We start from the raw sequence: 12,051 nt of genomic DNA, 5'->3' as shown, positions 1-12,051 counted from the left end.
TAGAGGAGGCCATGGATAGACATGTCAGAATGGGAATGGGATGTGGAATTAAAATGTGTGGCCACTGGGAGATCCTGCTTTCTCTGGCGGACAGAGCGTAGATGTTCAACAAAGCGGTCTCCCAGTCTGCGTCAGGTCTCACCAATATATAAAAGGCCACATCGGGAGCACCGGACGCAGTATATCATCCCAGTCGACTCACAGGTGAAGTGATGCCTCACCTGGAAGGACTGTTTGGGGCCCTGAATGGTGGTAAGGGAGGAAATGTAAGGGCATGTGTAGCACTTGTTCCGCTTACACGGATAAGTGCCAGGAGGGAGATCAGTGGGGAGGGATGGGGGGGACGAATGGACAAGGGAGTTGTGTAGGGAGCGATCCCTGTGGAATGCAGAGAGAGGGGGGGAGGGAAAGATGTGCTTAGTGGTGGGATCCCTTTGGAGGTGGCGGAAGTTACGGAGAAGCTTAGTGGTGGGATCCATGCGTTCACCAGCAACTTTGATGTATGTTGCTTGAATTTCCAGCATCTGCAGAATTCCTGTTGTTTGTGTTTAGATACATAGTGCTCTACGATAGCTCTGTGTATCTCCTCTCTCCTCATTGTTGACTTCCCCTTAGCAAGATTCAACCGTTTGGCCACAGCTACCAATTCCGATTTCCTGGCATCCTCTAATGCCTCCAAGGTCGGCGCCTTTATAATTTCCTCAGCCTCCATTTCTGCTGTTTGTCTTTTCTTTCTTTTGGGAATTTTGACCCAATCAATTTACTCCGTCCTAAATTTAGCATTCAAAATCGCGGACGAGAACCCCACTTATGTTACGTACCCCGTAACTGGGTTGCCAAACCAGCAGAAATGGATCACTCAGTTGGAGTCTGGATTACTAGAACTAAGAAAGTTTTATTAAAGAAACAAGCAACACAGTACTCTAATCAAAAGGATAACGAATGCAACAGTTCAGCAATGATAAACATACATGTACACAGAATTAAGATAACAGGATCAATCAAGCTCTATCGTTGTCTAGGGGTAAATGACCAGTTTCAAAGTGACGCAAAGTTCAGTTCAGTTCGCAGAAATCGCTGCCGTGGCGATGGACAGTGGGGGGAGGAGAGAGAGAGCAAAATGAATGAATATTCAAGGCTTCCACACAGACCTTCGCAGTCAACTTTTGGGCGAGTCCTTTGTGATGTCATCTGAGGTCACCGACCGTGACCCCTCCATTTCCGGATACGATCGTTTCCCTGTGGTGAACCCGGCACCCAGGCAAGGGTGGACACACACCGGGTACCCGCTGATCGTGCCTTTCCACCCTGTGCGTCTATGGCCCGGTACTTCCCACCGACTTGTGAGAGACGCACCGCTTCCAGGGTCTTGTTACCTCGGGTGTCGTGTGTGTCCTTCCTTAGTGAACCTGTCCCTTTTTATCCCCCTGCTGGGGTATCGCCTGTCCATCACTTCAAATAGTTCAGGGTTCAAAGGGGGAGCCGATCTTGACAGCTCTCCTTCCTTCATTAACATCTCCAATTGCTGCTACATTGTTTTCCTTATCTCTCTCTCTCCTGAGGACAGGTGGCAGACCAACTGCTGATTCCACTGGTACCAGCACAGGACAGCTACATCTTAATCTATGTGTATTCTTGTCACATGACTATGCATGCTACATACAAACCTGTCCTTTAAAGCATCAGGAAATCCATCTCTAAAGTCACAGTTATTGGGAAAGGTGTGCATTTCTGCAATGTATTCAGAAATGCTTTCATCCTTTGACTGGTTCCTTTTGTAAAATCTAAATCTATCAGCTATTACTAGTGGTTTAGGACAAGTGACTTTGTAAAGTTGTGACAATTTCCTCGAACATACAGGAACATACGGGAACATACGTGCTGTCTTTTCAGGAGATGCTAAGTTGTTTAAAAGCCTGTACGTTTTAGCACCCATTAAGCTAAGAAGTGTGGAAACTTTATTTTCCTTATCCATATCGTTCACGCTAAAATATAGTTCAACCCTCTCCATATACAGACGGCCCAGTCAGCGGCAGGAGCAGGCCACAGTGATGAGGATGCTTGCAGGTCTGCGATGCTTTTTTAAAAGGAGAGGTTTTCAGGCGTTCAGGTTCATTCCGATGGCCTAATCAGCGGCAGGAGCAGGCCACAACAACAAAGTTTTTCACAGGTCGGCAACGCTTGTTTAAGAGGTGAGTTTCACAGGCGTTCAGGCTCATTCCAGAAGGGACAAGCAGGGCAGACATTGTTGGGAGTAGACAAGTGGTGAGAATAGGAGTGTCAGGCTTTGGCTCAAATTAGGCTTCAACGTGGAAAAGGCGTTGGCTCTGGGCAAGTTTCTGTTAGGGTTAAGGTTTCTAAAAAAAAATTTTCTCTTACAGTACCGAGTGTAGTAAATGGCTGTTGTGTGTTCTTCATGCCGGATGTTAGAGTCCCGGGAAGAATCTCCCAGGGAACTACCTCTGCATGAAGTGCATCCGGCTGCAGCTCCTTGAAAACCGTTAGGGATCTGGAGCAGCAGCTGGAGGAGTGAGGAGATAATCGATCAGAGTTACAGGGAAGCAGTCACACCAAAGTTGCAGGAGGCAAATAGCTGGCTGACTGTCAGGAGAAATGGAAACGTGAATAGGCAGTTAGCCTAGAACACCCCTGTGGACATTCCTCTCAATAATTAGAATGGCATTTTGGATACTGTAGTGGGGGATGACTTCCCCTGTGAATGCCACGGAGACTGGGTTACTGGCACTGAGCACAGGTCTGTGGTGCAGAAGGGAAATAGGGAGAAGAGGGGAGTGGTAGTGATAGGGGCCTCATAGTCAGGGGGACAGACAGGAGATTCTGTGGATGTGAACGGGACACCCAGATGGTATGCTGCTTCCAAGTGCCAGGGTCATAGACACCTTGGATCACGTCCACAATATCTTGAAGAGGGAGGGAGAACAACCTGATGTCTTGGTACATATTCGTATCAATGACACAGGAAGGAAAAACAATGAAGCCCTGAAAAGAGAAGTTAGAGAGGGGGCTGTGGTTATGGAGAGAAAGGATATGGAGAGAAGGCAGGAGATTGAGGCTGAAAGGTAAATGGATCAGCCATGATGAAATAGTGGAATAGAATTGATGGGACAAATAGCCTAATTCTACTCCTATTTCTTATATCTTAGATCTTATAACTGCAGCCCCCTCATCGGACTTGTATGGAAACTTGGCTCATTGCCAGCTCTGCTAACGGCCAAGGGACTCAACGTTGAGAAAGCCACCTTTCATAAAGAATTGGTGTCTAGAGTCAGTATGATTTGGGATTCAATCAAACAGGAACATCATGAGGTTCTGATGAAAGAAACTTGATTTGAGAAAATGTGGCATAAATACTGCCCGTACACAATTGACAGTCGGCAAAAAGTAACAAATAATTCGTGGCATAAAATTATAAAAAAAGTGTGTTTACGAAGTTTGACTTTATCGAACAGTTAGTAGGGAAAAGAAAAAATAAAATGGCACATTACAGTTAACACATTCCAAATGTGCACATACAGTTGGAGCTCATCTTGAAGTAGTGGTTTTTACTCACGTGCTGGACCCATGGTCCGCACGAAAGCACACAACACATTCTGAATATTGCTTAAAATCCACCTTGAACGAATGAGCTCTCACAGGGGAGTACTGGCCCTTCCTCCTTGGAGTTATTCATCTGCACAAAGCACCTTGACCAACAGAGAACATAGAACATAGAAATCTACGGCACATTACAGGCCCTTCAGCCCACGATGTTATGCTGACTATGTAACCTACTCTAGAAACTGCCTAGAATTTCCCTACTGCATAGCCCTCTATTTTACTAAGCTCCATGAGTCCCGTAAAAGACCCTATTGTATCTCTCGCCATCATCATCGCTGGCAGTGCATTCCACAGACTCATTACTCTCTATGTGAAAAACTTACCTCTGACACCCCCCTGTACCTACTTCCAAGTACCTTAAAGCTATACCAACTTGTATTAGCCTCTGGCTATCCACACAATCAATGCCTCTCATTGTCTTATACACGTCTATCAGGTCACCTCTCATCCTCACAGCATACACCTTCTTAACAACCCACGCAGCATCATTGAGTAGCCTACAGACACTGACACCAAGATTTCTCTGATCCTCCACACTGCCAAGAGGCTTACCATTATTACTATATTCTGTCTTCAAATTTGACCCAGCAAAATAAACCCTCAAACTCCACCCCTCAAACACCACCCCTCATACTCCACACCTCAAAATTCAACCCTCAAACTCCACACATCAAACTCCAAGCCTCGAACTCTACTGTTCAAACACTACACCCCAAATTTCATGTCTCAAATCCCATCCACTCAAACTCCAAGCCTCAAACTTCACGCCTCAAACTCCATGCCTCAAACTCCAGCCCTCAAGCACCACCCCTCATACACCATGCCTCAAAATCCAATCCTCAAACTCCACCTGTCAAACTCCACACATCAAACTCCACGCCTGAAACTACACCCCTCAAACTCCACACCACGAACTCCAACCCTCAAAATCGACATCTCAAACCCCACCCCTCAAGCTCCATCTGTCACACACTGGCGGGGGCATTGGGAGCAAGGGTGGACCCAAATGCAAGACACATCTTGTGAGGTTACGAAGATTTAGTTTATGGTTCGATACCAGGAGAACTAGGCAGGAGAAGGAGTAGGGAACTGGACAAGGACTCAGGACTACAACTAGGCTGGGACTAGGGGTCTGGGCTAGGACTTGGAATTGGATCCCAGAACTAGGGGAGACATGAAGAGTCGAGGGTATGGACTCCAAGCCAGAGACTGGGCAAGGACCCAGTACCTGGGTCTTGCTTCTGGCTCGGACCCCAGAACCAGGCAAGGACATGACATGGGCTAGGGAGAGGAGGAACATGGAAAAACAGAGCCTCGGTCTCTGTAACCATGGACACATACACAGAACACAAAGCCAGGACCCCTCCTTGGGTACAGGACATAGGGCCGGGACTCACACACAGAACAGTGAGCCAGGACCCCTCCTTGGGTACAGGACATAGGGTCAGGACTCACACACAGAACAGAGAGCCGGGACCCCTCCTTGGGTATAGGACATAGGGCCGGGACTCACGACACCCCCCCCCCCGGCAGGGCAACGGCAAGACGGCCTGACACCCCATGGAGGCGAGGACAAGACAAGACAAACACCAAAGAACAACACAGTTCCTATCTAGCTCCAGCGATAGAACTAGACCGAGGTGCAGGCGAGGGCTACAGACGAGGGCTAGAGGCGAGAGGGGCAGAGAAGGGATTAGACAGGGGGGTAGGACAGGAATCACAGACCGCCAGGGCCAGGACTTGACTAGGTACTGGGATGCCGCCAGGGCCAGGACTTGACTTGGTACTCGGATGCTGCCAGGACCAGGACTCGACTTGGTACTCGGATGCCGCCACGGCCAGGACTCGACTTGGTACTCAGATGCTGCGAGGACCAGGACTTGGACTTGGACATGGTACTTGGATGCCGCTGGAGCCAGGACTTGGACTTGGACATGGTACTTGGATGCTGCCGGAGCCAGGACTTGGACGTGGTACATGGATGCCGCCAGAGCCAGGATGTGGTACTTGGAACCTCCAGGTAGTGGCGAGCTCTAGACTCGGCCCAGGAACAGTAGACAACAGCTCCTGATTCTCTCCGGCGGGTTAACCGATGGACCCAACTTGATGAGGAAACTTTGCAGGCTTGCTTCGGCGAGGTAACTGGACAGGGTTGTTCCGGTGAGGAAGGGCGAATTAGCGGCACTCGCTTTGGCAGAGACTAGGCTTGCTCCGGCCAGATGACATCGGCACACTGTACCTTTGATGACTTTGCAGACGCTCCCGTGCCGAACGGCTGAAAGCCGGAGACTATAAACTACCGGTTCAACCGAGTGTTAATTGCCTCTAATCACCAAAGCCGAGGGACACGGGAAAACAGGGAATCAGCGGTCCGGATCGTAACATAAACAAGGTCAAATTAAAGGGACCCCAATCCGGAACATGACACCAACACTCAATCTCCATGCCTCAATCTTCATGGTTCAAACTTCAAGCATCAAAATTCACCCCTCAAACCCTACCTCTCAAAATTTTTGTGGGGTGAGCATGTAGGGCTCTGGTGGAAAGGGTAGTGTAGTGGCTGGGTTTGTGGGGGTGTGGCCAGGGTGAATCGGGGTGCGCCTCGGGTTACTGGGGGGTGTGCCCCCTTGGACCTTAGGATTAGGTTTGAGGGTAGGAATGGCAGATGTATATGTGGGGATGAGAGAGATAAAGTTGTGGAGTTTTGTGTGGTGAGGTATGAGGTGCTATGGTGGATCAGGTACCGTAGTGAAGCCAGTTTAATCTGGCCCATGCCTTTCATTATCGTGGTCCGTCACCACTCGGTTTAATGAACCGGGTGTGCACTGGGGCACATCATCAGTAATGCAACCTCAGGTCATTGGGTTTTCGGGTCTTTAAACATTAGACAGCCTCGCCGAGGCGACCCAGCCAGGGTTGATCAGGCCCAGCTTGTGTTTATCCCGTGGACCAAGATAATGAGAGGCATGCAATTCTGAGGGTAATTCTACATTGAAACAGCATTACCTGGCATCTGTATGCCTGAATTGCTTGGGTTAAATTGACAGTGTTTACTGGGGATTCAGCATCACTCCACACTACGATTAGTTTAGCAGTGCCTTCTGTGGACCCAGATTGGGTTTAACTTGCTGGCTCTCTCTCGCCTTTTTGGTATCTGGGCTTTTTTATTGGCATTTCTTATACCAGGAGAATGAAGAGCATGTCACTGTCAGGTTAGGTTGAGAGTATTCGGGCAGTGGGCGAATCAGCCCCCTTGTGCTTTTTGATTTCGTCACTTGAGATTCAGTGTCACGCAACCCTGCCACTTTGATCTGGCCTACGCCTTCAGTAACCTGGTCCAACACTTGCCTTTCTTGGATCTTGCCCCTCCTGACACAGGTCATCAGGTTTGTAGGGGTGTGGCGAGGGTAAATCGAGGTGTGCCTAGGGTTAGTGGGGGTGTGTGCCCCCTTGGACCTTAGGATTAGTATTGAATGTAGGGCTGGTTGATGTATATGCATGGCTGGGAGAGGTATGGCTGCGGAGTTTTGAGTGGTGAGGTAGAGGTGCTATGGTGAGGTAGAGGTGCTAGAGGTGCCCTGATACTCCCGCCCTGAAACTCGACCACTGAAACTGCTGCCCTGGAACTCGACCCCTAAAACTCGTGCTCTGAAACTCCTGCCCTGAAACACCTGCTCTAAAACTCCTGCCGTGAAACTCGACCCCTGAACATCCTGCCCTGAAATTTCTGTCCTGAAACCCCTGCCCTGAATCGCCTGCCTTGAAACACCTGCCCTGAAACTCCTGCCCTGAAACCGGGGACCGGAAACTCGACCCCTGAAACTCCTGCCCTTATATTCCTTGCCCTGAAACTCTACCACTGAAACTACTGTCCTGAAACGACTGCCCTGAAACTCAACCCCTGAAAGTCCTGCTCTGAAACTCCTGCCCTGAAGCACCTTCTCTAAAACTCCTGCCGAGAAACTCGACTCCTGAACATCCTGCCCAGAAATTCCTGTCCTGACACTCGACTCCTGAAACTCCTGAAACTCCTGCCCTGAAACAGCTGCCCTGAAAATCGACCACGTGAAACTCCCGCCCTGAAACTCCTGCCCTGAAAGTCCAGCCCTGAAACTCGTCCCCTGAAAGTCCTGCCCTGAAACTCGATCCCTGAAACTCCTGGCCTTACACACCTGCCCTGAAACTCGACCTCAGCAACTCCTGCCCTGAAATCCCTGTCCTGAAACTACTGTCCTGAAACACCTGCCCTGAAGCTCAAACTCTGAATTTATTGCCCTGAAACCCCTGCCCTGAAACTCGGGCCCGTAAACACGACCCCTGAAACTCCTGCCCTGAAATTCCTGCCTGAATCTTCACCCCTGAAACTCCTGCCCTGAAACTCGTCCCCTGAAACTCGACCCCTGAAACTCCAGCCCTGATACTCCTGAACTGAAACTCGACCCCTGTAACTGCTGCCCTGAAACTCATCCCCTGAAACTCCTGCTCTGAAACCGCTGCCCTGAAACACCTGCAGTAAAACTCCTGCCGTTAAACTCGACCCCTGAAACTCCTGCCCTGAAATTCCTGTCCTGAAACTCGACCCCTGAAACCGGGGACCGGAAACTCGACCCCTGAAACTCCTGCCCTTATATTCCTTGCCCTGAAACTCTACCACTGAAACTACTGTCCTGAAACGACTGCCCTGAAACTCAACCCCTGAAAGTCCTGCTCTGAAACTCCTGCCCTGAAGCACCTTCTCTAAAACTCCTGCCGAGAAACTCGACTCCTGAACATCCTGCCCAGAAATTCCTGTCCTGACACTCGACTCCTGAAACTCCTGAAACTCCTGCCCTGAAACAGCTGCCCTGAAAATCGACCACGTGAAACTCCCGCCCTGAAACTCCTGCCCTGAAAGTCCAGCCCTGAAACTCGTCCCCTGAAAGTCCTGCCCTGAAACTCGATCCCTGAAACTCCTGGCCTTACACACCTGCCCTGAAACTCGACCTCAGCAACTCCTGCCCTGAAATCCCTGTCCTGAAACTACTGTCCTGAAACACCTGCCCTGAAACTCAAACTCTGAATTTATTGCCCTGAAACCCCTGCCCTGAAACTCGGGCCCGTAAACACGACCCCTGAAACTCCTGCCCTGAAATTCCTGCCTGAATCTTCACCCCTGAAACTCCTGCCCTGAAACTCGTCCCCTGAAACTCGACCCCTGAAACTCCAGCCCTGATACTCCTGAACTGAAACTCGACCCCTGTAACTGCTGCCCTGAAACTCATCCCCTGAAACTCCTGCTCTGAAACCGCTGCCCTGAAACACCTGCAGTAAAACTCCTGCCGTTAAACTCGACCCCTGAAACTCCTGCCCTGAAATTCCTGTCCTGAAACTCGACCCCTGAAACTCCTGCCCTGAAATGCCTGCCCTGAAACACCTGCCCTGAAACTCGACCCCTGAATCTGAAGCCCTGAAATGCGTCCCCTGAAACTCGACCCCTGAAACTCCTGCCCTTAAACACCTGCCGTGAAACTCCTGTCTTGAAACTCGGGCCCATAAACACGACCCCTGAAACTCCTGCCCTGAAACTTGAATCCTGAAACTCCATCCCTCAAACTCCTTCCCTGACCATCCTGCCCTGAAACATCTGCGCTGAAACTCGATCTCTGAAACTTCTGCCCGGTAACTTGACCCCAGAAAATCCTGCCATGAAACTCCTGCCCTGAAACTCGACCCCTGAAACTACTGCCCTGAATCCCCTGCCCTGAATGTCCTGCATGAAAACATGACCTCTGAAACTCCCGCCCTGATCCTCCTGCCCTGACACTCGACCCCTGAAACTGCTGCTCTGAAACACCTGCTCAAAAACTCCTGCCGTTAAATTCGACCCCTCTACCCCCTGCCCTGAAATTCCTGTCCTGAAACTGGAGCCCTGAAACGCCTGCCCTGAAACTTGACTCCTGAAACTCCTGCCCTGAAAATCGACCACGTGACATTCCCGCCCTGAAACTCCTGCCCTGAAAGTCCAGCCCTGAAACTCGTCCCTGAAAGTCCTGCCCTGAAACTCAACCCCTGAAACTCCTGGCCTTAAGCACTTACCCTGAAACTCCTGCCTTGAAACTCAACCTCTGCAACTCCTGCCCTGCAACTCGACTGCTGAAACTCCTGCCCTGAAACTCAACCACTGAAACTCTTCCCCAGAAAATCCTGCTCTGAAACTCGACCCCTGAAACCGCTGCCCTGAAACTAGACCACTGAAACTCCTACCCTGTAACTTGACCCCAGAAACTCCTGCCATGAAACCCCTGCCCTGAAACTCGACCCCTGAAACTCCTGCCCTGAAACTCGACCCATGAAACTCCTGCCCTGAAACTCCAGCCCTGAAACTCGTCCCCTGAAACTCCTGCACTGAATCTCCTGCCCTGAAACCCGGGACCGGAAACTTGTCCCCTGAAACACCTGCACTAAAACTCCTGCCGTTTAACTCGACCCCTGAAACTCCTGCCCTGAATCTCCAGCTCTGAAACGCAACCCCTGAAACTCCTGCCCTGAAACTCGACCCCGCAAACTCCTGCCCTGAAACGCCTGCCCTGAAAATCGCCCGCGTGAACCTCCCGCACTGAAACTCCTGCCCTGAAACCGGGGACCGGAAACTCGACCCCTGAAACTCCAGCCCTGATACTCCTGCCCTGAAACTCGACCCCTGTAACTGCTGCCCTGAAACTCGTCCCCTGAAACTCCTGCTCTGAAACTGCTGCCCTGAAACACCTGCACTAAAAGTCCTGCCGTTAAACTCGACCCCTGAAACTCCTGCCCTGAATCTCCAGCCCTGAAACGCATCCCCGGAAACCCCTACCCTGAAACGCCTGCCCTGAAAATCGCCCGCGTGAATCTCCCGCACTGAAACTCCTGCCCTGAAACTCCAACCCTGAAACACGTCTCCTGAAACTCCTGCCCTTAAACACCTGCCCTGAAACTCCTGCCCTGAAACTTGACCCTTGATACTCCTGCCCTTAAACACCTGCCGTGAAACTCCTGTCCTGAAACTCAGGCCCGTAAACACGACCCCTGAAACCCCTGCCCTGAAACTTGAATCCTGAAACTCCATCCCTCAAACTCCTTCCCTGACCATCCTGCCCTGTATCATCTGCACTGAAACTCGATCTCTGAAATTTCTGCCCGATAACTTGACCCCAGAAAATCCTGCCATGAAACTCCTGCACTGAAACTCGACCCCTGAAACTACTGCCCTGAATGTCCTGCACGAAAACACGTCCTCTGAAACTCCTGCCCTGAAAATCGATCCCTGAAACTCCTGCCCTGAAACTCGACCCCTGAAGCTCCTGCCCTGAAACTCAATCCCTGAAACTCCTGCCCTTACACTCCTGCCCTGAAACTCCAACCCTGAAACTCGTCACCTGAAGCTCCTGCCCTGAAACTCGACCACTGAAACTCCTGCCCTTAAACACCAGCCGTGAATCTCCTGCCCTAAAACTCGACCCCTGGAACTCCTGCCCTGAAACTTGACTGCTGAAACTCCTGCCTTGAAACTCGTGCTGTGTAATTTGACCCCAGAAATTCCTGCCATGTAACTCCTGCCCTGACACTCTCCCGTGAAACTCCTGCCCAAAAACTCGAACTCTGAAACTCCTGCCCAGATATTCTTGCTCTGAAACTCAACCACTGAAACTCCTTCCCTGACAATCTTGCCCTGAAACTCCACCCCTGAAACTACTGCCCTGAAACATCTGTGCTGAAACTCGATCTCTGAGTGTATTGCCCTGAAACCCCTGCCCTGAAACTCCTGCCCTGTAATTTGAACCGAGAAACTCCTGCCATGTAACTCCTGCCCTGACACTCGCCCCTGAAACTCCTGCCCGAATACTCAACCTCTGAAACCCCTGCCCTGAAACTCGACCTCTGAAACTCCTGCCCAGAAAATTTTGCTCTGAAACTCGACACCTGAAACTCCTTCCCTGACAATCCTGCCCTGAAATCCCTGCCCTGAAACTCCACCCCTGAAACTACTGCCCTGAAATATCTGCGCTGAAATTCGATCTCTGAATATATTGTCCTGAACCCCTGCCCTGAAACTCGGGGCCGTAAACACGACAACTGAAACTCCTGCCCTGAAACCCGACCCCTGAAATTCCTGCCCTGAAACTCGACCGCTGAAACACCTGCCCTGTAACTTGACCGCAGAAATTCCTGCCATGAAACTCCTGCCCTGAAACTCGACCCCTGAAAATCCAGCCCTGAATCCCCTGCCCGAAAACACTTCCTCTGAAACTCCTGCCATGATCCTCCTGCCCTGAAACTCGACCCCTGAAACTGCTGCCCTGAAACACCTGCTCTAAAACTCCTGACGTTAAACTCGACCCCTCAACCTCCTGCCCTGAAATTCCTGTCCTGATACTCGACCCCTGAACTCCTGCCCTGAAAATCGACCATGTGGAA

The 12,051-nt window shown here is 50.7% G+C and overlaps 1 protein-coding gene across 1 annotated transcript in view; it reads left to right on the top strand.

Annotated features, from left to right (window-relative positions):
• LOC134351431 (gastrula zinc finger protein XlCGF8.2DB-like) overlaps nt 1-3,502 on the top strand; it is a 138,092-nt gene extending 134,590 nt beyond the window's left edge. The window contains exons 3-4 of the transcript XR_010019149.1: nt 2,018-2,192; nt 3,165-3,502. The gene's annotated coding sequence lies outside the window, so the exon portion shown is untranslated. The remainder of the gene's footprint in view (nt 1-2,017; nt 2,193-3,164) is intronic.
• The last annotated feature ends 8,549 nt before the right edge of the window (nt 3,503-12,051 follow it).

This window comes from Mobula hypostoma, chromosome 9 (genome assembly GCF_963921235.1).
Source record: "Mobula hypostoma chromosome 9, sMobHyp1.1, whole genome shotgun sequence".
In the NCBI taxonomy this organism is placed as follows: domain Eukaryota; kingdom Metazoa; phylum Chordata; class Chondrichthyes; order Myliobatiformes; family Myliobatidae; genus Mobula; species Mobula hypostoma.
This window is presented reverse-complemented; position numbering and strand designations above follow the sequence as displayed.